General features: G+C 39.0%; 1 long non-coding RNA gene across 2 annotated transcripts in view; it reads left to right on the plus strand.

Moving 5' to 3' along the window:
- The window catches only part of LOC139829014 (uncharacterized), a 105265-nt gene that overhangs the window by 4446 nt on the left and 75724 nt on the right, over positions 1–25095 (plus strand). The window contains exon 1 of one of the 2 annotated variants that reach the window (XR_011741171.1): positions 22557–22657. The exons of the other annotated variant lie outside the window; for it this stretch is intronic. This is a non-coding gene — a long non-coding RNA (uncharacterized lncRNA). Of the gene's footprint in view, positions 1–22556; positions 22658–25095 lie in introns of those variants that run through there. 2 annotated transcript variants of the gene reach the window in all.

Consider the following 25095-nt stretch of genomic DNA (forward strand, 5'->3'; position numbering starts at 1 on the left):
ATGCAAGATCACAAGTATGGTTGTGTCTCTATTAGATTTTAAACCTAAAACGAGCAGATTTTTTTTTCTAGGGGGACGCTGTACTTTATGCTTAATTATAAACCTATGACTGGTTCCAGATATTTCAAGTCCTTTAACATTAAGATTGTGATTGGATGCTTTGGTGTTTGGAATTATTGGGGAGATAATAATGTATAATAACGTATTCTTCTCCCAATTTAAAATTTTTGATGCATTGTTAATTAGGTTTCTATTTGAGGTGTTGAATAGGAACAAGATCCTTTAATTTTATGGTCCCCATATAATATGCAGCTTGTAAGGATCTCTACCACTTTATAGCCTGTTAACAAAAATGACAGGCAACATTTAGATCTCACATGAAGGTGGGGAACATCCTCATGTCACCCAAATCTGTCCCATGGAGGATGAAAATGTTAAGTGGACTTTCTGGCTCTGCTTACTTTCTGTTTGCCCTCAGGGTGTCCAGCTGCTGAAATACAAACTTCTATTAGTTTTACTACCAGCTTTGAAGATAGTCAGTTTTGAGACACCTTTTTGACTGGAATACCAAGCTTCCTTACAGAAGCTGGCATTGAAAATGAATTGCATCTGACACAGATGTATACCTTGATGTTGTCCTAAAATATATTTAGATGGAAACATTGTTACTTTTTAAATTAAGTCAAAGCCTATTAGGTACAATGCCTTCTGTTAGATCCCATAGTAAAGCTGGAAAAAAAGCCAGACGGCTATTGCTCATTGGAAACCTTCCTTATGTCTGAAACACAGGAGCAGGCTTAGCTAAATACAGTTGAAAATAATTGCTGCATGTTAACTTTATTAGTCACTTAGAGAGCTGCTGACAGGGAAATGGTTGGTATCCATGAGAAGAGAAAAAAAGCAAAAACCTCTTTTCAGATTTGACTATTTCCATCTTTCGTTCAAAATAAATATTGAACACCTATTTCCTATTTTTCCCCCCCTCTAAGAGAATAAGTAGTGGTTTGGAATTTTTCCAGTATTTTTCTTTTTCCCCCTTTTACACCTCCCATCTTCTTTCTCCCTATTTTTCCTATTTTTGCACTAACTATTCCAAATCTTTTCTTCTGGAGAAGTTACAGAAGGGAACAAAGGAAAATTAAAACTCTCTAAAGTGGTTGAGCAAGTTTCATTTTTCTTTCTGCTATTATATCTTTTCCAAACCAAACTGAAATTTTGGATATAATTCATTTATTCAACTAAAAGCATCAAAAAGGAAAAATGAAAGGAAATGGACAGGGAACAAAACCAATTCCCGCACTTAGAAAAATATAATGTAAACAGTAGAAAAAAACCCACATTTTGTAACTTGTTAAGGGGAAAACACTTGAGTTTTGAACTTTTTTTTTTAATGAAAAAGTTCTTCCATTTTTCAGCTTCTCTGAGAAATTCAAAGACCTCAGCTGTTTTCATCACTAGTGTTACTGCATTTCTACTTGTCTTGGATCTTGCTTATACAAGATGCTATCTCTGCTATACTGTGTCTCTTCTGAATTAACTGAGCTTTTCAGCTGCATATTTTAAGTCTACACGAGTCAAACATTCATTGGACTCATCAGTCATCAGCCCCATATATCACTAACGCCAACTATGATACTAAGATGACTCATGTTGTAATTATTTTGAATAACAAGTGTGCTCTTGTGGTAGGACAATATGATTTTGCTTGCTACAAAATGAATCAGTAGAAAGTGGCCACATAACACAGGCTTGCAAAGCGATCGTGAAAATGCAAGTTGGTACAAAATTGTTCAATATTCTTTATTTTCACAAGAATGATTTCTGTCCTCCAGCCCCACAATGAATCCATTAGGCAACTCTTGGCTCTCTATAGATAACAGGTACTTGAAAGTTTAAACCTGAAATGAAAGTATATATTTTTAAGTTACTCTTATGATGTAGAATTACTTCACCTGTAATGTCAATGATCCACCAAGGAGGTTGTAGTTATAATATTTGTTTGTGATTAGGATTTCCTTTTTGACCATTCAACATCCATCATTCCATAGAATATTGACAACACTATTTTATGTCCAGCGCATCTTCTGCACTTGTTGACAAACATGAGGAAAAGAAGTCTGAGTGTCAGCATATTGACACTCATCATACAGGAGAAATGTGAAACCTGGGGAGAATACTGACCTATGCTTGACTGTAGATCATAGTGACTTCAGTGGTGGCACGTCCTGTTCAGAACATGGAATAGGACAACGAATGGAATGCAATGCTTTGGGCTGTAACTACCTTTCCCATTTCAGTTTAATCTGACACCTCAATGATTCAACACCCACAGAATTTTCCAAGAAACAGGGTTTGCTGATCCCTGGTCTCCTTCAAACAGTTTCATATCAATATCCGAGGAACCTACTTTAAAGTATTTCTATGTTGTTCTTTAGTTGACTGAAGACTTTATATTTACAATATCGAACACAGAAGGCCACCTCTTATTTGCAATCATTAGATGCTATTGAAGTAGTTGTTATAATAATGTCTATCAGATTAATCTGACCAGCTGCTGTGTAGTTGCTTTCCCCACCTCTGTATCTTGTAGCTACATGTTAATAGGTGGAATTATTTAGTTTTTTTTATGGCTGTTTTGTTCCCATCAGTCATACTAGTTCTTCAAGGAGCAATGAGCAAAGTTTTACTTCTGAGTTAGCATCTTTGGGAGTTTCTGGTTTATCCTTTGAAATGTGAAGTTGTCCAGACTATCCATGTTTTAGGCAGGACATAAAAAAATGCTTGGCAAAGTTATGCACCAAACCCGCATCAGCTGAAAATAAATTCTTTCTGAGATGAAGTTGCCTATTTCAGCTCAGATGGAAGACAGAAGAAAGCAAAACATAGAAGAGCATGTGGACCACACAAAATGTAAACAGTTAGCTGATGTTTGGCTTGATCCAAACACGCTGTTGAAATAATTGAAAATATGCCAATTGACTTCTGTGGGATTTACAGCAGGTTCTAAGTTGGCAACTACCCTTTCTAGCAAACAAATCTTGTCTACTTCTACATTTCAGGCTTATAGTTAATTAAGTTACTGAGACAGAAATGTCTTTGGCATGAACGTGTTTCTGTTTCTTTTCCCTGCAACTAATAATGTTTCCCCAGAAATTGCTTCCAAAAAAACTCAAAGGCCAGTATTTAGATAAGCAATATCAGAATGCTTCAGCATTAAGCTGTGATAAGTATTTCCTCCTGTTTGTTGTAAGAAAGGAGGTTTTACACAAGCCATGTAGTCTTAACTTTCACCAAGTTAAATAAAGGTTTAGTAAAAGGATTTTGTGCCCTTTTAACCCTCAATAACCAGAGTGCATCCTGTGTGACCATTCATTACATATGAAATGGCTGTAATTTATACCAAATGGGGTAGGTGAATTTAAACAGAAAGATACCATCGATGATAAAAAGATAACACTTCTCTGTAACAGATGCTTCATTTTATGATGGAAATGGGGAAGCTGAATGCTGCAGGTGCCGGGCTGACACTAGGCCTGTGGAGAATCATTAGAGCCTCCTCAGAGATCGAGGTTTACTCTGTGTTTAATCAGCCACAGTCAGAAGAAATGGCTTCATTTCAGCTTGATGAGAGCCAGATTACAAAAGGAAGATAGATGGCCAATAAGGTTCATCACTATAAGCATATTGTCTTAATTTGAAGAAACAAGCTGGCATTCTGTGCTGAGGAAAAGTGAAGTGCAATATGGCTAGTATCAAAACCCAGTTATTTCAAGTCTCTGTGCTCCCAACAATGAAAAAATTCTGGCTGTTCTTCCTTTGACTAAAATACGAAAAAAATATTGTGCATGCTGCAGATGACCACATTTACTCCTGAGATACCCCTGCTTTGGGTTCCAAACCACTGAAACCTATATAAGTAGCTTTGTTCACCTTAACAGTTCTCCAGTCGCTTATTTATATGTGTGTATATTATAAACATAAATGCATTTGTGTGTATACACAAGTGAAAACGTTTGAATTGACCATTGATCAAAAAAGGTCTCTGAGCATAATATGAACGCACACCTCCTAAAAGGGTCGTGGTGTAGCCATCTATCACGACTTCCCACGACAGCCATGGGGACAATGAGACTGTCAGCTGGGGCAGGCGGCTTGCCATGATGGGGGATGGGACTTTCAAAAAAGTAGGAACCCAGACCAGGGAACTCATTCACACAAAAGATAAACAAAACTAGAGATCTCTGCTTTCTAAATGAAACGCGTGATTCATTGCTATTGCTTTGCTTTTCCTTAATACCCTTTTTTTTTCCCCTCTTGTGTATGGACTGACTTTTTGTATAACCAATTTCTTCAGTGCTCTGCAGAAGAAAGAACACTCCTTCAAACCAGGGGACCTCTCAGGATAAGAGTATGGGAGCCTAATACAATGATTGGAACAGTTCAGTTTTTACTGTTTATTGTACAGTAGGATCCAGCTGTTTTTATTAAAGTCAGAACCTTTTAGTATCAGGTAGTCTACAAGTATCTGCAACTGTGATTTTTCAACTCATTTTGAATTGTGAATGCATCGGAATTTTCTCTTCTATGGCAAATCTAAACACCCTAACAACAGGTTTACATTTCTAAATTACCTCTTGGATCTCTTAAAGGACTTTGTCTGCCCCAGAACTACCCAGATTACTCACGCAGAGCTGAGGTGCAAAACTGCTGAGCATCATAACTATAGTTAGGGAAAGCTGGGGTTTAAATTTAAATGGGGAATATTTGTAGTAAACAAACCCCTGCCTCAAAAGAATTAGTGATCCATAAAAGCTTGGAGATCAGTATTTTTTCACCTTTGTAACTTACTGGATTTTGGAGCAGACCTAAAGCGGTAACAAAGCAGAAGACATTGTATAAGAAAGGCATGGAAAACTGACAGGATTAAAATAATGCTTTAGGAAATGCTACCATGTGTACATTTTTGTAAATGTAGTGAGCAGGTCACACACAAGAAGTCTAAGATAGAGATTTTCTGTGTGATACAGAATAAGAGTGCGATGAAGTGTTTTGAGGGGTGAAACTATGGTTAATTTATGGCGTTTGAGAAGCTTTGAGACTGATACTGCTTGAGGGAGAAGTGGACAGTCAGGTTTGATTGATTTGGACTAAAGCAAGTGAGAGGAAGGAATGCTTTTTTTGTGGGGGAGGGGGGGTCTACCTTGTAGATATCTTGGATTAAAACAAGAATTTTGTACCTTGATGCAGTGGGTGAAAAGGAGGAACTGATGGAAAATATGAAACAAAGACATGATAAAGGCTATAAATTGGTCTTTAACAGTATTTTTAACAAAGTCCTAGAGGCTATTGTGCTTTGTTCAAGACCTGCTACAGCCCAGAAGAGTCACCATGGCAGAGGAAATGGAAAAAAGATGAGCAGAGGATTTCCCAGAAGCCAGGGCCTGAATAAGTATTCGGAGATAAATAATATATAATGAAGAATAATAGTTTACTTTGCTTTTGTCCTTACACCAAGAGCACTGCTGTTTCTTTTGGTCTTCCTTAAACTGACTTTATAAAAAAGCTTATTTGTTTTTTTCTTCCTTTCTTTGTTCTAACTTCTCCCAATTTTGCGTGTTGAGATGAAAGTGAAGCAACTCCTACTGACTTTACAGGTCTGAAGGGAATTAGGGATTTGACTCATCAAAATTATCTTTCCTCCCACACTTTTTTCTCCACGAAACACTGAAGAAACACACATCTTCGTCCCTCACACATTTTCCTAATGTCTATTTGGACTAAAAGCAGAGTGCTCACAAGCAGGCAGCTGCTGTTAAACAGCTCAGATTCGACCACATCTGTGTTTCTGCAGTACCTGCTTGCTGTTGGTCCAAGACAGCTTGAACTGCCGCCTTATTTTATGGCTGTACTGACACAATCCTGCAGTGAACCATGCGACCCCTGAAGTGTTTAGAAAGGTGCATTTGTGTAAGGGAGACATTTTTTTCTCTGGAGTAAATCAGAGGCTCCGAGATAATCTCACACGAGCACTCGTACCTCTTCCTAGGCGAGGAAAGTTGAGTTTTTCAGAAAACGATACGCTGAAGCATTCACAAAGTGGAGACTTAAGAAGCTTAACAATTGGTAGAAATATTATCATCAGCTATCATGGTAACATTATCCAGCCATTCCCACCCACAGATACACATGCGTGCACACTGGATTTCAGCTTAGAAAGCCCTGGAAATAACGCACTGTAGGTGTGTGGTCCTGAAAGTGTTTAAATGTTTGAGGATGAAGTGAGCAGGAACATCTTGCATGCACCAGCTGAAAGAGGGTTGGGAGAAGTGGGGGGTGGATTTCCCTGGACAGATGATAATTCTCTATCCTTCTATGTGCTGCCAAACTACCTCAACTAGTGGGATTTATAAACTTTCTTTTTGGTCTCTGAAGAGCATGTCTTCCAGTTTTTTTTTAGAATACATCAAATGCAGTACAATTAAACAGGAGAAAACATATTCCCAGGACACTTCATTACCTTTGTTTCCCCTGTCAAGATATTACTTAATTTAAATGCTGCCAAAGTTAATAATGAAAGACAGCATCCTCTGCTGTGTCAGAGCTTGGTGCCCAAGCAGAAAAGTATGAGTGGCTCTCTGCAATCTTACCTTTGCTAAATCCAACCTGGAAAAAAAGTAGAGCAAATTCAGGGATACTGTAATTAGCAGAATTCAAAATGATCTCTTCAGGTCACTTTTCTTGGCCCAGAATTGCCCAAGAATTCAACATCTGAACTGAGTATCTGATGTGCCTGTGCCCTCATATGGTGCCTACAGTGTAAGGCTAGAAAAACCACCAAATCTCTTAACCCAGGTATATGCAACCCACAGGTACCCCATAAAATCAAACTACCTTGTAACAACATCCTTCCCTTACAAAACGTATGGGAAGTGAAAAGAATACAGATCAGAAATACATTCCAGGATTTTGTGAATATAACCACTAGTGCTTTTTCATGGGGAGGAAGGAGGGAAGCTGGTGATTGTTGAGGACCAAGTTGGTGCTTGTTGAGGTTTTGGGGTGAAGGAGGTGAGAGGAATGAGGGCACCCTCCACACTTTCTCCTTCCTGCACCTTCCTGCAGACCTAAAACACCACTGAGATGATGAACAGAACAGGTGAGCAGTGCCAGACCTCAGTTCATTGCTTTTCTTTAAAAAAAAAAAAAAAGAGACTTCTTTTTTCCCTTTTCTAAAAATATTTTTTCCCTTTTCTAAAAATAATTTGTGTGTGAATCAAAGGGGGAAAAGAAGGGTAATGCACAGAGATACAGAGCAGCTTATTAATTAGTTTGAGTTGCTCTCAGTGCTCCTGTATATATGGAAGGGCTAAAAATGTAAAATACCGAGGTGACATTTTTGCCACTGCTGGGCCTGTGAAACATCACAGCAATGTGCATACCCTCTTTGCCTGGGTAACTCACTCTTGGTGTGATTCTAGCTGGAGTCGTACAAAAACAAATGAAGGTTGCACAGAAAGATGCGGTGTTTTGGCATTGAACCTGGGGATCAGGATTTGTGCAAGAAGGGATATTCTCCCACAGCATGTCTGCTATGTGCAGGTGATATTTAGTGGGCTTAACCTCCACTTTCCTTATCCCCAGCAAAACCTTGCACCAAAGTCTTCTTACTTGAGGTACTTTGTGTCCTCTAGCATAGCAGCCTTTGGAGGCTTGCTGGTACAAAGCAGAAGTCCTCCCCAAGGTGGTCCCCATTCTCCATTGTCTCTAACAAGGCAATTATTGTTCCTACTCAGAGAGTGAAGGTAGCGTACTGCAAACCATAGTATTCACCTGCTAACAGTCAAGGTCAAAGCCTGCCTGGCTGTAGATCAGCATACCTTAATCACACAAGTCTGATGGCCTTTTCCTGTAGCCGATGGAGCAGAACATCATGTGATGTCTATCACTGACTTCCCAGGTACTGCTTACAGCTCAGTCATGGTCCAAAGCAGAGCTCATGCTCTTCGCTCTGGGTCTGCAGGAAGACTCTTTAACCACCTCGACCTTGTACCTCTGATAGCAAGGGGAACCTGTGATATCCTAAGCTTCAAAGGGGTGGTAACTGAATGCACTTAAGCAACCCCAGGAAGAACCTACAACAGGGTTTGAACCCAGTGACTGTTCTGCAGGAGCATACTGCTTCTGGGAAAGACTGTTTGATTGGATATTAGGAAACATTTATTCACAGAAAGGGTTGTGAAGTGGTGGAACAGGTTGCCCAGAAAAGTGTTGGAGTCATCATCCCTGCAGGTGTTTAAAAGATGTATAGATGAGGTTCTTTGGGACATGGTTTAATGCTAGATTTGGGTTATGGTCGGACCTGCTGATCTTGAGGGTCTTTTGCAACCAAAATGATTTTATGATTTCCTCTAGCTATGGCTGTAATAGCTCTTATTTCTCCTTTAGCTATGAAAGCTTCCACTTAAAAAGAAAAAAAAGCAGAAAATAACCTAAAGTATACCTAAGTTGTTAATGGACTCAGGTAGGGAGCACTGCATATCTGCGATGAAATGGAGAAGTTGCATATGTCTCATACAGCAAGTACCAAGAACAGGTTAAACTTCCCTCTTCAATGCGGTCAACGATGTAACAGCCAACAATAGTCTGACTCTTATCTGTCTATAACCTCTCTCCTCTAAATGGCTACTGCTTATCAGCTACAAGTTTTGGGGAGTTAGTAGCTGTTTTTTGTTTTGATGAGGGATCATAGCCTGTATGGTACCAAAAGGTACAAAAAGTCATTGCCAGTTTAGAATCAATTCTGAAACTACTAATTCTCTTAAGTCCAATTAAATAATGCAAAGCTTCTAGAGAGCAGTGAATGGTCACACCTGGATCCACCACCCGAATGCCATGTACCTACTTTCCTGCTGTATGTCCTCTTGTTTCCTTGCTAGGTAAAGGGAAGAAAAAAGGCTGGTAATTTATGACTCCTATTAATACAGTAGGCTGGATGTGTTGACAATATGTCAATAATTATTTCTGGCAAGACCTGAACAGCATCGTATGGGTCTTGTAGGATGACTCATTTTACCAGAAGACAGATATGTGTGACCTGAGTTTTATGACAGATGTCAAATATATCGACATGTGGTGTGAGGAAGATCATCTTATTGGCAAAGTAATGAGAAGCCAGCGGGAAGATTAATGTTAAAGCTGAATCGTGTGGTGCCTCCTTCACTCTGTGTTTTTGATAAATGATGCTGAAGCAGAAGGGAAGGGGTTATCCTTCGCCTCGTGTGGGCCAAAAGTGGGAGAAGTTTGGAGGAACAATAACATTAACCAACGTGGCACCTTAACTTTCATGGGGAGATCACAAAATAAACTGCTTTTTGAAGGGGAGGGAATTATTACGGGCAGTTGATATATGAGACAGTGGTAGAGGTATGGCCAACTAACCAGATAGTGTGACCTAAATCTTTCAAGGTGACTGCTGTCGTGACAGCTTAAATGGGTCTTCTTTTCAGCAAGTGCTAAGCCTCCCACCTTCTGAAAATCAAGCCCTTGTGTGTCTGCAGCAGAGCAGAGATCAGCTGCCACCTCTGGAAGTGTAGGCTTAGAAAGCCTCTTCTGCAAAGCCACTGCAGGGAGACTTTCTTAGCAGAGCTGGGAATTTGGCTGCTGGAATGCAGCTCCCTGTCCCAGGTTCACTGGTCAGTGCACCTCTCTGTTCTTTGGATCCCTGGTATGGGCCACCATGGTCCTTAGGTGCCACCAGAGTGGTGGCTGCAAAGGGCTCAACAACATACCTTCCTGCTGGCAAACCCTCCCTCCACAGCCTTTACCCTTGGCTCCTGCTGATCCCCCAGATAAGGGAGTTTAAGCAAACTTCACCTTCTGATAAGAGTTTTGGATCTCTGCCTTGCTGTGGGCCCAGAGCTGTAGGCTGGTCTTACGAAGACCACCTCTTCTGTGCAGAGAGGTCCAAAGGATTAGTTATCCCTCCATTCCTTGCTACTGAGAGAAAGATGGTGAGGAGTTGCCTCCTTAGGCAGTGAGGGACAAAGTCTGATTCATAGTGGAGGCAGGGAAAAATCCCATCCTGTACCTCAATCGTTTTTGGTCCTGCAAAACAACTGCTAACGCTTCATGGGGAGGGAGTTTTCTGTTCCCCAAAACCGCAATGTCATCCAAGGAGCAAGATTTTGGGGAAAGCCTGTGTTGTGATGCTTAGATAATTTTTTCTTGTTTGTGCAAGAAGACGCCTTTTCAGTGACACGGGCGCTTCAAAGTAATAACAAGGTCAAGCTTGAAAAAAAAATTATATACTTTGAATAATTGAGCTGTATTTTTAGCCTTCATTTTGTGATCTGTGTCACATATATATACGTGTGTGTGTGGCTCATTTCCCTGTTCACCAGAGACACTTTTGCCATATTCAGGTTTGCTACCTAGAGAAGAGGCACATGGGCACTTGGTGAACTAAAGGCACCTCTTGACTTCTTTCAGCCCCAAAAAGAGTTGCAAGGTTTTTCTTGCTTTATCTTTTTTTCTTGGAAAGGTCATGATTACAATTTCACCACAAATAGGACGAAGTTCTTTCATTCAGCTCTAATAGTGGCACAAATTTAACTATATTGTGCTAGCAGGCACCGATATATTAATTAAAATATAGTCTAATTATTTACTCTAGTTAGTTCATACAAATCTCAGTAGTGTAATCAGTGGACTCCCTTAAGGATTTTTGCCATATTCAGCAACAGAAATGGTTTCTCTTTTTTACTCTACTCAGGAACAGAGTTAGTTTGGGGTTTTTACCTCTAGGTCAGTAGTTCAGTGGATGCCATGGCCCTGGTCTATGCAGGAGAATTTTGCAGCCACAACCACACTGAGTAGTTCTAACAGGTGGATTAAACCTATTAAAAATTATTGTAGGAACTGCAGCAGAAGCATGAAGCGGCTCTTCCCAGCCCTGACTTTGAGAAAATTCCTGACCTTGTGCTGATTCCTCTGCAGTACATTTGTTCACATGTAGCCACAACCATTTCTGAGAAATGGTGCTCTGATGTTCTTCAGCGTGAATGGATGTGGAACAATGTTTACACAGGGAAAATGTCCAGCCTGTTTCGTAAGGAAGGGAAAGGAATGCCTCCTGGCAAAACGGAGGCAGAGTACCAAGACTAGAGGGATCTGAGCCTTTATTAAAAGGACAACAGAAACTGATGTCTGGTGCTGCAACACAACTCGGGATGCCCAACTTGTGTACGCTTAGGGTTTATTTGCTGTCAGGTGTTTCTTTTAAACACAAGTGGTATGAAAGTTGCAGATGGTGTTGTTGAAAGGGAAGGAAAAAGTGTTCAAAGCAAAAAGGTGAAGGAGAGGAAGGATGAGGTGAGACTGAGGAGGACCAAGACTGACCAACCATGCAACTTGCAACCCTGGAAATCTCATTTCTCCCTCTGGCATAAAGCCATCAGTCTTCAAACCCTGTCTCCAGAACACATAAAATTGAAAAGAGTGGGTTAAGAATTCCTAGTTTTTCTCCCTTTGTGTTTTCTTTTTTTACCAATCTGTACCTTCTCATCTCACTTCCACTTTTTTCTTTCTCAATGGGGAGATCAGGCAGCATTGAAGAGAAGAAACTGCACCACCTAAGCTGCTGGAAGGGACAGCGATGCAACACTATACAGCCCTTCAAGCATGTACTGTAATTAAAAATTGTGTCCTTCCTCCTGCTGAAGAGAGGGGCTTGACAGATACAATTTGGGGTGTTAAATACTGAATCCAAATTGTCCTTTGTTGGTGCAAGTAGTGTGGCTAGCACCTGCAAAACAAGTTCTCTCTAGCAGTTCTAGCCCTCCTTAATTACATACTTACTGCAAACAATCACTAAAAAGATCAAACAGAAATTAACACATGGGCTGAAGAATCAGGTTTTTCCAGTGAGACAGTGCAAGACTATATAAAAACCTGCCTTGAACAGCAAAGTCATCGGTGTTCCTGGGAGTGCAGCCTGAATTTCTTCAGAAATCAGGTACCCTTTAAGCACGTTTTCATCATAATATAACAAGTATACCTTTTATTACATTTCCTCTCCCTGTTCTACTTCTGGTTTAACCATGTGTGAACCAAGCTAACATGATTAAACACCTTGTTTTTCACCAGTCATTTCTGTTTGCATTCTTCCATAAAGTGCTTGAAATGAATTTTAATCTGTTGATGGTACTTACAGAAGAGATTAATATTCATAATAAATACCCCTCAGAAATAATCTTCAGCAAATCCTTTTGACAGAGGAGTCAGAGCTGCTAACGACAATAGCTACTACAAAATGCAATCTGGTCAATTAATTTAATTAAATTTCACTCTATAATGTCTTCTCGTTTATATAGTGAACTAATAGGGGAAAAGTACATCCTTATTTGACTCCACTTAAATGTCCCAAACTGTTTCCTTATGTTTTGTTTTAACATATGCAGCTCTCCCAGCTTCTCAGAACATTTGAGATAATTATGGGCTTTTCATATGGGCTTATTCTTCACCAAGAAAGGTTGAGAGTTTCTTTTGAATATGCTTTCCTAGAATAGAAACCTTGGCTACACAGATTCTAATCTGGTATTTACAGACTAGCTGATTTTGGATGGTGCCATCACTTCAGTGTAAATGGTAGACATGTCTACATTTCATCAAATACTTTTTAAATTATATTGTTTGAAATTGGAATAAAAAGGAACACAGCTGTCTAGAGATTTTGGTACCATACAGGTTATAATGAACTCATGAGGAATAACAGCAGCAGTTTTTTAATGCACTTTACTGTGCTGAACAAAGAATTTTACACTGTGGGCTACATTCTCAGTTGGAGTAAATTGCTGTATCTCTGATTTCCTCAATCTACGACAGTCTGGTTCTGAGCTCCTTGCTCAAAAAATTTGAACTTGTGTTTTCAGCAGTTCATATAACAGAAGAGAATATGGCCTGAGCTTATTGTGGTGCAATAGAGTGTAAATATTGAGGTCATCTGTTATCTGGAAAAAATGCATGAATTAAGTTAAATTCGGTAACTCCTACCCCACCCTGCATCAGTAAAATCAATAAAGCTGTTTCCATGAGCACTGTGAATATTCATGTTGACAACCCTAGTAAGGCATACAGGACTGTAAAGCAGGCATGTAGGCCAATCTAGTGGCAATTGTAGGGGTGACATTGTTTTGGGGAGCCCTGCATTTGCTGGCACCCTAATTTTTCTGTCACAGCATTTGCAGCAAATTAATCTTTGAAAGGCAGAAACAGCTAATTTTTATTACGGGGTGAAAGGAAGAGGGGCAGAGGTGGGAACCCCCCTTCCTCAGCAAATGTCTTCCATGCCACAATTTTTTTTTCCCTGTGGTTTCACTGAACTCCTGTAAACTACAGCAGTTTCTGCAGTGGGCTTCCAATTTCTCTGACAATGCTATAAATTTTGTTGGGAAGATGAAGTCCTACAGTGCAATTAACTCCAAAAGTGGTACAAAGCAGCAGCACGCAGATACCAGGCTGCAGTACTTAGCACTTAACTCTGAAATTCTGATAAGCCCTATCAACTCAGGGTTGTGTTTAATGTTCCCTCCTGCTTATATACTGAAGATACAACCTAACGGTCACAGTGTTAACACTCCCCAATATCTATTACAATTAGTTTTTGATTAAGAGGCCTAGCATGGCTTTTGAAGCCTTTTATGTTGTGTCAAATGGCTAGTGATGGAGTGAGATGCACAGACACCTCCCAGTAACAAAGCATCTTGTAAAAGGTTTCAAGTGAACTATTTTATCATCCTAATGGAAACCAGATAACTTTAACTCCCCCTTTAATTTCAACTATTTACTGAAGAGTCCTTGTTTTGAATTACTTAAAGATTTATTCCAAACCGCTGTTTAATGCATTAAGAATCACTAATAACAAAGCCATTCTGGGCAGAGCAAAGCTTTTAAAGACTGTGACTACGTCATTTCATTTATTCTTAAGTTTAAGCCACACTTTTAATGGTTTTCACATTATTTTATTTTATTTTATTTTATTTTATTTTATTTTATTTTATTTTATTTTATTTTATTTTATTTTATTTTATTTTATTTTATTTTATTTTATTTTATTTTAATTTTTTCTAAATTTTTTTTGTCTTCCTTGAAATCCTGAACACATTTTTCTCCAGACATTCGCAGCCCGTGCTGCAGTGTCCTGCTGACAGGGACCAAATTGGTGGAGCTGAACCTGTGCATGTGCTCCTTCGTCACATCCTCTGGAGAGTGTCTGGTTTGGATCTCCTCAGCGGGTTTAGCAGAGGAAAGATTGCCAAATGAGGCCCTAGGGGGGAAATCATTGTCCACCATGCACAGCTTCGTTATTTCTGCTGCGCGGTAAAATTTTCAGAGGACAAAAGTGTCGCTTCATATTAACTGTTCTGGCTTGATGGCTGGAGTCACCCTGGCTTGGCATCTCTCCCCTGGAAAAACAGGAGGACCGGGGGGGATCTGTTTCATCTGTCCTTGTCCGCTATCTCTTTCAGGCTCATCCCTTCCTCTCAGCCACATCACTCTGCATTGCTGCAGAAGGAACCCTGAAATAACTGGGATTAACTGGATTAGTGGTGCAAAGTGAGGATCCTTTCTCAGCTGCTCTGATATCTGCTGCCTGGGGTGCAGACCTCCCCATTTCTGTGGAGCCTCTCAGAGACACAGAAATTGCTCTTAATGAGCACAACCATGAACTGGTTTTCATCCCAAATTGTGACACTGTTATTTACATCTGTCAGTATTTTACCAAGCTCTCCCTCTCCCTGAGGACACTATCTTCTAAGATGTTTCAGGCAACACAGCTGCAATATTCTTCTGCCAAAATGCCCTTTCGGCCCAAACGGTAAAGTTCTTCAGCATATATTTTAGTGGCATTAAAATGATGAAAGAATGTCATAGTTAATTAAATAAAGATAGATTTTTCTATTTTAATTTTATGAGAAAAGATACACATTAAGAAAGAAGAAAGTGAAGAAATAAGGCTGTCCAAGACTAAGAATAGGTTGTATATTAAAGTGTAGCCATTAAATGTCTTGAGAAAACTGCAGCTGGATTGAATAAGAAATTTGGGCAAATAGAAGACAGTCTATTTCTAAAAATGTTAAGCAGACACTTGTTGCAATGATGACCAATAACTATTGACCTTTTGTGACCATGAATCTTCTGACCCACAGAAACAAGCAGTTAACAAATCAAACACACACTCCAAATGGAGAGCTCTCCATCCTTCACAGAGGTTTCTACTGTGTGGATATGTATTTTCAAAATCTAGATCAAACAGAAGCCTTTAGTACCCACTTTGCATGTTTCGGTCTTTGGACAGAACTTGAGTTCATGGCATGAGGGGAAGGTGGGAATGAGGTGATTTGGGTGGGATTCAGCCTCAGGTCATATCAAACAGGACGCCAAAAGATGAGGAATATTTGGCATATAGCATCTTAAAAACATTAAGGATGTACCTACAGCCTCTTTCTTCTTATTTTATCGTAACAATAAATATTTTTACAGTGATGGATAAAACAGGTGTAAATACATAGCTTGCTATCATTAATGGGACTTCAGTGGGATGAAATTAAAGTGGTAGGTCTCCTTTGGCAAACAGGGAACAGGAACCATGAAATAGAATGATTTGATGTTAATTAAATGCTAGAAATGTTGTTAATTCTCTTTTCTTTAGTCCAGTTATCGGACTGAGTTGCATTGTAAGCCTGAGACTGCCTATAAACTATATGCACATATGAATAGTTCTGCATTTGTAAAAGCCATATGCTGGTGCACAGAGATGGTGACTTTGGCTTATCATTAAGAAAACCTAAATGATTTGCATTTTGGAAAAAGTCAGGGAGGAAGGCTCTTCTCCTGCTAGTGTAGCATGAATTTTTTTGCTACATCTGCAGGTCCACAGAAGAGTCCTGATTCTCCAAGTCCATCATCAGAAATCCTTTTTGTTGCACCATAAAATATTCCATCTACTCTTCTTAGGCTTCCCTAATATGTCCTCCCTCCTACTGCTCTGCTCTCTGATCATACCTTCTAAGTGATCTGAGATGTTTCTACAATTTTACTCAGTGTTCAGATAATGCCATTTTACTTAATATTGAAAAGCAGCTTTTTTTTTTTTTTTTTTTTTACACACTAGAAAAGTGTAATATTTCTCTGTAGAAGTAATTTTCTACATTTTCTCACCGTGGGACTACCATGATGACTGTTGTTGAAGTATTTGGAAATTCCACTCCCTTCTAATATATAGTTTAAGATGCTTTGTATGATTTTTAGTTAAAATATAATAATTTAAGAACCCATCTGATTTGCGTCTATCGAAGTTTGCATTATGAAAACATAGCAGGAGAAATGCAGTTTGTCTCAGGTCTGGCTGCCTTTGTTTCCTAACCTGAATGACCAGGGACCTATTTACAGTCAGGTCAACTAGGACTAATTGTGGACCTAAGAGTGAGGCCTATTTCATGGTAATTTTGATACTGGTCTGGAATAAACAGACAGGGCTGCACAGGAAACTGCTACTGAGCTGACAAGCCAGAAGGAATTGAGAAAAAAAGCCCCTCACCTTTTTGGAATGTAGGAGGGAAACGCTGATACTTTATATTTTAGGAAAAAATGTGGTAATAAAACTTTTACCATTGGTAATTTGAAGTATATTTTGCTTAGAATCAACATGCAGCTCTAGTGATCATTGATGGAATGTTAAATCCAACTGTTCAGTATATTTTAATATCTTTCCGGTAATGAACAAAGGGAGGAGCTTTTTTATTTTATTTTATTTTTTAAAATTTTTTAGACCAAATATATTTATGGACAAAATAAATTCTTTAAATATTTTATATTCTGCAGAGTTGTCAACAAGACAGCATCACTCTGAGAATCAATTACAGAATGAACATCTGTGCAATACTTTTTTCAGTGATTCAAATAGCTTTACTCTCCATGAATTAAAAAATAATTTGTTCAGAAGTTGAGAGAGAAGAAAGAATGAGAAACAAATGCCTTAAAGTTAGGGTCCTCTAGGTTTAATTTTTAGATGCTTTTAAAATATTGGTCCTTGCCCTTTCCAAAGTTATTTCTATTAGCTATTTTACTAAGCTTGCTGTAAACTGCCAGTTTTCCTCTGTGTTAATTATTAATATGACCTGTTTATGTACCAGTTATCCAGCTAACCATTAATGTCTGTTTACTCATTGATGACCTTTGCAACTACATGCCAAGCTCTTGGCCAGTAAATGTCAACATTTTTTAATAATTCAAAAATACTCATCATGGCTTATCTACCAAAAATTTTTTTGACCCGAAAACCAAAAATTACATGCCACTCATAATTCATAGACATCTGTACAAAACTGTTTCAATTAAATGGCACAGCAAAAGTGAAAGAAACAAAATCTTCACTGATATTCTTTGGTTTTGTTTTCATATACATTGCAACAGGAAAAATAAAGGTCTATCATACAGGCATAATAAAATGCTTTTCAAAAAGAATTACTGTAAGTAAATCTTCATCTTTTCTCATTTAGATTTGCAGTATTAATCTGAGCACAAATAAGATATCTCTTCCCTGTGTTCTACTAATAGCTAAAGGCTACACTAGGGACACAACTGGATTAAAGCTGAAAGTGGTGACAGTAATTTTTACTCATGATTACAAACTCTATGTATATTTTTGCTCACTAAATGTTTCCAATTTAAAAAGACAAGCAGTAGCCCAGGATGAAAAAGAATTTGAGGGCATTTCCCACTCGAATTGATGTGTAGGATGGCCTTCTCCAATCTGCTACGGAGATAAGTGGAACAGGCAGGTTTCTTCTTCCTTGGTCCACTAACACCCTTTGCTAAGCAGAGCCTTGAAATATTGTCTTTGTGATTACAATTTGCAGGTATGAAATTGGCTTCCTTTTGAAATATTTTCAAATATTAGCATCATCCCAGTTGTAAGTAATGGTGATGGCATTTACAGAGACTGCAGCTTTGATATATATGTAGATATATGTTCACATTTTCTCATTCATTGGTGTTCTAACTTCAGTATTTTTTTTTTTTTTAAGTTATAGCCTTGAACACTTGCTGTGACTGTCACTTCATGTTTAATTTATCATACAGAATGTAAGTTGTAAGGCTGAGGAGCAATCTGTCAGAAGCCATAGTATCAGTTTCTGAAGGGGTTTGTTGTGGTCCAGGGTGGGAGGTAAGCTTTCTAAGGTTTCTACCCTCAGTTGCATAGACCATTTGGGCTCAATAGTGTTGTTTCAAAGGGATTTGTCTGGGCTGTAACACATTTACTTAAACACTGTGCTTCTGTACAGGACGGTTATACAGTACTTCAAGCATATAAATGCCTTTCAGGTTTTCTGTACTGAATGATAACTCACCTTGTCTTTCTTGGTGAGGTAGGTAATAAATAGAAATCTGGACTCTAACTGAGACATTCTGACTTAGTTAGATCTTCTGGTGTTCTGAAAAAGACAAGTAGACTCAATTACCATGCCAGCAACTACATAAAGACTGTCAAATTAAATCCAAAAAACTATGTTTAAATAATGGTATGACAAAACCTGAGGAAAGACAAGAATATCAAGCTCTTCTGACATTTGACCAGAAATTACAGCACCGTGGAAACAAAGAAAAATACCCTTTAAAACATACATTAGTATCTTGAAAGACTGAGGGGCAGGACTTGGTCAAATCCATCTTAGCCTAGGGATGTGGACAAGTGATGCTGCAACCATTAATTCACATTGTGTTCTTACTTTTTATTGAGATAATCCCATGGTTTATTCTATAAACACATATATATGACTAAAAGGGAAAAAGAATAATACGCTACACTTTCTCGAGAGTCATTCAACCGGCACCTTAATTAAGCCGCCAAAAGCCTTGTGAGTTGGATAAGTGTTATATTGAATTAGCGTCACCCACCACTGATATGGATCTATCCCAAGGTTCAAGCACAACAGCTGTCTAATGGTGTATAGTGACACCACCCACCAGGGTAGAAACCGAAGCAGCATACCACATCCGATGGAAACTGCAGGGAGACCTGAGAGAGAATTTAATTATTTCGGTTGGAACTTCTTCAGAACATTGGCTTGGCACTCCAGTCTTGCAAAGCACACCGTGGAAACTTTAATGAGCTGCAGTTGTAGAGGGTAGGCTTTCTTTTAGATATCATTGAAAGACAACAACTCAGCACACCTCAGGATCAGGCTAGAAAATGAATTCCCTGCTGACTCAGAAAACAATGCATAAACTAGAGTCATCAGCACCATTCCTTTCAATAACTAGGTCTTTCTTGGAGGTCTCTCATCTAAGACTGACCTAAGTCGACACATTTTAGCTTGTGAGACAAGGGACAAGGCTCAAATGTGATATTCCTGTGGGAAGTGGTGTTCTGCGTTCATCTGCTTTTATGTACAAAGCAATGATACATTTAATCAGGGTTTCCCCCTCCACCTCAAGATGCTTATTATTTATATGGAGCTGTTTAAATTTTCCAGATAAATAGGTATTTAGAGTCTTTCCAAGCTATATAATGTGCTCTATAGATCAGAGCAACTCCATTTAAAATTGTTTTTAAAAACCACAAATTATAATTTGGTAGACTGGAACAGCTCTATTGGTTTCATAGATAGCTGGGCATTTATTTTCCACTATAAAGATCATAATGTTTACCCAATGGACCAGAACAGCTCCTTCTTAGCCTTTACTCCCCCCATTATACCACAATTATTTAAATACAGATTCTGCATTACTTATTTTGTACCCAAGTGGATGGGGTATCACTTAGGTGAGTGAGTAAAAGGGGCAGGGGTTGTCTCATACATCCCATCATCATCTGAAACACTGTTTAAAGATCTAGATATAATAGGAAGAGATTACGAACTGATAGCTTCCATGACTATTTTTATTTATAATGTATCATTCAGTTCTCCATCTAGTTCAGTGGGAGAGGGGGCTATTCAGCCATGTGTTCCGTGCATTGGAGGTGGGAGATATTTTAAATGCCTATATGCTGACAAGGTGAGTGGTTAGGGCATGATTTTGTTATATAAATATATTTGTGTGTATATATATATGAAAGCACAAGAATAATTTCAATAATTATTACTTTCCTGCTTTATTTTTGTGTGACCTCAGAAGACAGAAGTATAAATCCATACTGTGGGGATATGTGCTATCTTGTTATTAATTTGTGGAGAACCAACAGAGTGTGTGAAACCATATGGACTGCAGCAGAGGAGATGCATGTTCAGAAGCACTTCCTAGTGGTATAACAGAGATGTTACTGCTGCAGTGGTTTCCTCATATGCAGGCAATGCTACCTTAGACTTTCAAAAACTTGGGGATTGGTGTACCCACGAAGGAAAATTAGCAACTATCATTGTCACCAGTGGGCATTGCCTTGGAATTTCCTGATGCTAAATGATAGCCATTTGCATACATCTTGCACACTCTTTTGTATCAATTCATAATCCTTGTTCCCAGGTTTAACAGAAATATTTTGTCTGCATTATATTCCCTTATTTTTGAACAGGATTTATTATTTCTTTAGTTTTCTTTAATACTTTTGTTTTATTATGCCTTAATACAAGGAGTCAAGAGTAACTGCTATGGAACTAAGAGCAATACATATCCAACTCATTTAAACTTGTGGTTAAAGCTTATTCCTTTCTCTAACTGATTTTTCTAGAATTTGTGTCTCTCTTAGCCAGTATGTCCTCACAGCTGTCAATATGCGGTCACAGAAGTGGAGGTAAAGACCATATTTGGTGTCTATGGTTTCCTTCATTTAAGAGGTTTATCAAAGATGTTGCATGGTATAATTGCATTTTTCGCTTACATGTGATGATGGCTGAACTGCAGGGTGGCTAAATTGTTGAATTTTTTGTTTTTCACATTGTATGTTTCATCCAGCTCTGTGACTCCTTTCTTTCACAACCCCTTTCTTCAAAGAAAATGCCCTGTCAGCAAGTCCCCAGCCCGCTGTCATGTTATGCTCATACCTCCCCATATTCAGCTGGTTCAGTTCCAGCTCCTCTATAGGCCTCCAAAAACAGAAAATATTTTCTTTCTTCCAGAAAGCTCTTTCTAATTTATATCCCAGATGAGTAACTCAAAAAGCATATGAACAGTGAAACATAGTTTAGGTTTTCAAGTTGTACTAAGTTACAGGAACTGAAATTTCCTAAAGTTCAGGCACTGTCTAGTGTGTGGTTTGAGCCAATGCTATTCTCTGAACAAAACTACTTAGGCAAAAAATCTTCCTGATTGAAAATGGAATGGATGAATGTCAAATGTTTGAGTTGCAGGGATGTGCAGATAGTTACAGGAGCGTTTACTTCATCAGTGCATGTTCAATCTAAGTGTAGGCTGCTGATAAAAGGCAGTTCTGGCCTTAGTCACACATTCTTGCAATCTAATTCTCATTTATACCAGTTATCTGACCAGATTAACCCAACTGAGAGTTACTACCTTTTCTATTGCTCAATAAGGTTGGTTTTCAGATTGTTCTATGAGTTGACCCTGCCGAGTGTGCATTCACATGACTGCCAGCCCTGACGCAATGGGGACTTCAGGAACATGCAGCCCATGGTGAACATGAATGGCAAGAGCTTGGGCACCAGCAAAAAATCTCCATCTGGGCTCAGTTTTGGCCAGAACAGCACTACAGCCATGGACATTAGGCCCATCCATTAATGTCTGTCTAAACGGGGTCATTTCAGGGTCTGTTAGAGGGGTCTAATTAGAGGTCTGTTTTTTTCTTTAAAAGTCCTTGCCTACTATTTCTTTTGCGTTTCCAAACGCCCTGAAGTAGACAATACATCACAATGAGGTCAAAGCAGAGGAAAAGTAAAAAAAAAAAAGAATCCCAACAGCCCCAGAACAGTGACAGTTTTCATTTATTATCTAGAAGTCATGTGAATTTTAAAGTCACCAATCATCATCAAGAGAGGAATGGACCTGGATGCTTGACAAGGAAGATGTTGTCTGTGGCAGCATAATATTCAATTTACTGCCAAGGCTACTGACTTCTGAAGCAATAGGAGAATAAGTGAAATAATTGATTTCTTACCTCAAAGAAATATGGCATCAAAATTACACTAGTTATGTTCACTTGTCTTTTGTTAAACAACCTTCCCGATTCTAATTTGATCCTTGAAAAGGTAGAAGTTTTTAAGACTGTCTTGGAGCAACACTATGAAAAAAAAAATCTTTCTTAATATATTAAGGGTGCAAAGAAAAACCTAAGATATGTACCTACCTGCAACAAAATCTACACTGGCCGTTTGGCATTAACTAAATTCTATCCCCAAACCAGCATGTTCCTGTTGAAGTTTTGGGTAGGGGTCCTTGAAGAATGGCCTGAAGGCATCGGATTTCCTTAACACGACCCTGCCCTGTTCCTATGCCTATATATTGTCTATTTAGGGAAACATTCCACTGTCCTTGCTCATGCTGAGCAGTCCCATAGATATAAATCACTCTGCTGTGGAAGCAGGCACAATTCAGCGTGACTAACGGACCCTTCTGTGCAGATGAACATTAATGGATGTGGCACCATACATGCTTGTAGAGCAGAAGTCAGTGGGACTGCTCATGGAGTAAAGTGCTACTCACTGTGAGTAAATACAGCAATGCATTGCCTATGTATAAGTAAACTATTTGAGATAGGAATCTGCCAAATTATAGAAAAGCACTTTACTGACCTGGATGGTTTAATTAAGTCTTAAGTTATATGTTTTTGTCAATAATCACACTTCACAGTTGTAAGGAGCTGTAAGAATAGGAAGCCAACAAAATACATAGGTGCAGTAATACGTTCTTGCAATGGGGGACTGTCTCTCTTGAAGTAATTGTCTAACACTGTCAATAGGGGTAGTTTTTAATGCTCAGCAAGTGGTTAAATTCAACAAACTTAAATATTTTCTGAAACAATTTATATTTATTGATGGCTGCTACAAAATCCGTTTACCCATAATCAAGTGAAACTTGAAGGTGCTGGCTTTCTTAAGTGCCGAGAGTCAACAATATTAAAGTAAATAGTGGAGGACATTCCAAGATAGTATTAACACAATTGATTTATTGATGATTGCACAATGGGAGGTTATCTTTTGTTAATTGACTTTGTAAATAAGCTCATAGGCGTCTCTAGTGAAGAAAAAAGTCCATTGCTACTAGAAAGTCCATAGGGTGAGGTAGCTACACCACTCCATAAAGTGTCTGCTCTGCTGTAAAACTCCTTGTGGCTGGATAATGGCATTTCTAACAACATATCCCAGCAGGTGTTCGTGCATACGTGGTAAGTGACACTCCAAATGTTGTTAGCTTGGACTATCCTGTATATGAAATCATTCGTCTTGGATTTCATAGAAAAAGACATGGATGGAAAAGGGAGGGGCCATCCTGGAGCTCACAGATACATTTACAAATCAGGTGGTGTCTATACAGCAGCCAAATCTGATCTTGTACTATTTGATCTTTCCAAGTGATAGCTGGAAAGTCTATTTCTTCACTCAGACCCAGGACCTACCTCTATCACCTCACACGTAAGGCTGGTTTGTTGCTGGTTCATCCAACCCAGGCTGCTAGATACCTTACAGATGCTTAGATCTTATTATGGCTTCCCTTTGGAGTTTCTAGTCTGTACCATGTTCTCTTCTGATTTGAGTAGGACATTGCCCAAATCGAGTAACACTTTGACTATGCCCTTTATGTGTTATTGCTTGCTTCAGTACATTTATGGTGAGCAGCATGGATGCTGCATATCTAGTGGCTATGGACTGTCTTGTCCACTAATTTCTAGCCTTCTTGCCTGAACAAGCCAGTGGAGACAATTTGGTAGCCTACTTTTTCCTGCTTTAGTTTCCATTTTCCTCCCAACACTGTTTCTTTCTCTGTTTTTAATCCCTCTCTGTTCTTATTCCCTCTGGTAATCTCATTCTCATCTCACTCTGACCCCGTCTTGACATCAGAAAAGAGCTATAATTGATCTGAATGTCCTGCTTCACTTAGTGAAAGATCCAAGAGGGAAAGTCCTTTGCTCCTAAGTTAACAGCCCTGATCTGTGAGCAAACATAATATCTACTTTTGGCTGACAACAGCAGATAGATGGGTGGAACAGAAGCACTGTGGTCAAGAACTACTGTGCGGGGACAACCCAGTAGAACGTTTTTATTCCTGATCTATAAAACGTCATGAGCTTTCAAAGAAATTGGCTGCTTCTAGTCTATGACCCTTATGAAACACCTGCACTGACTCATGCTCCTTTCCCTGTCATATCAATAACCTCGATATAAAAAGAAAAAAACAAACAACCCGTGCCACTTCTCTAGGAGAGCACACAGGCTGTGGGAACAAGAGCTCTGCTGTTTCCTTATCTCAATAACAATTAAGACATCAGATTAACAGAATCTTTAAATGCTTTGACGAATGCAGGTGGAATGCTCTCTGTTTGCATTACTATAAAGCCTATCAGTAACCTTAGTATTAAAGGGCACAGGGGAACATGAAGTATCAGGCTTGCATACAAGACCAAGTGTAAAGTCTAAAAAAAAAGAGAGAATTTAAAAAAAACACCACATATCATTTCTTGTAAGTCTGGCTTTTGAAACTTCTAATAAACATCACTGAGGCCCGAAGTTTACCTTGGAGAAGACAGGGAATTCCCTTCCCTTATGACATGCAGTTTCCTTTTTTATTTCTTTCTCCCTGTTCCTTGGCACAAAAATGACTTCAGTGTTCACTTAGTGGCTGCAATGCCCCTGGTTAATAGGACTTCACTATAATTCCTATGTTTTAGCTTGGCATTGGAGCCCAGTGCGCATTTAGTGTTAGCTGGGTGTTTGAAAGCGCATGGAAACAGCATGACAGCCCATTCTCCCAATACTCTGAGTAGTAATCCTTGGAATTACCCTGGATCAGGCAGAAGTGAAGATCTCATCTAGAGGACACAGATTTCTCTACTGGGGTCACAGCTTATGCAAAGAATAAAGGCAATATCTGCAAAGATATTCAGGCACTTCAATAGGACTGAGGTGCCTGGATACCTTTTGTGGG

Source organism: Patagioenas fasciata, chromosome 12, assembly GCF_037038585.1.
Source record: "Patagioenas fasciata isolate bPatFas1 chromosome 12, bPatFas1.hap1, whole genome shotgun sequence".
In the NCBI taxonomy this organism is placed as follows: domain Eukaryota; kingdom Metazoa; phylum Chordata; class Aves; order Columbiformes; family Columbidae; genus Patagioenas; species Patagioenas fasciata.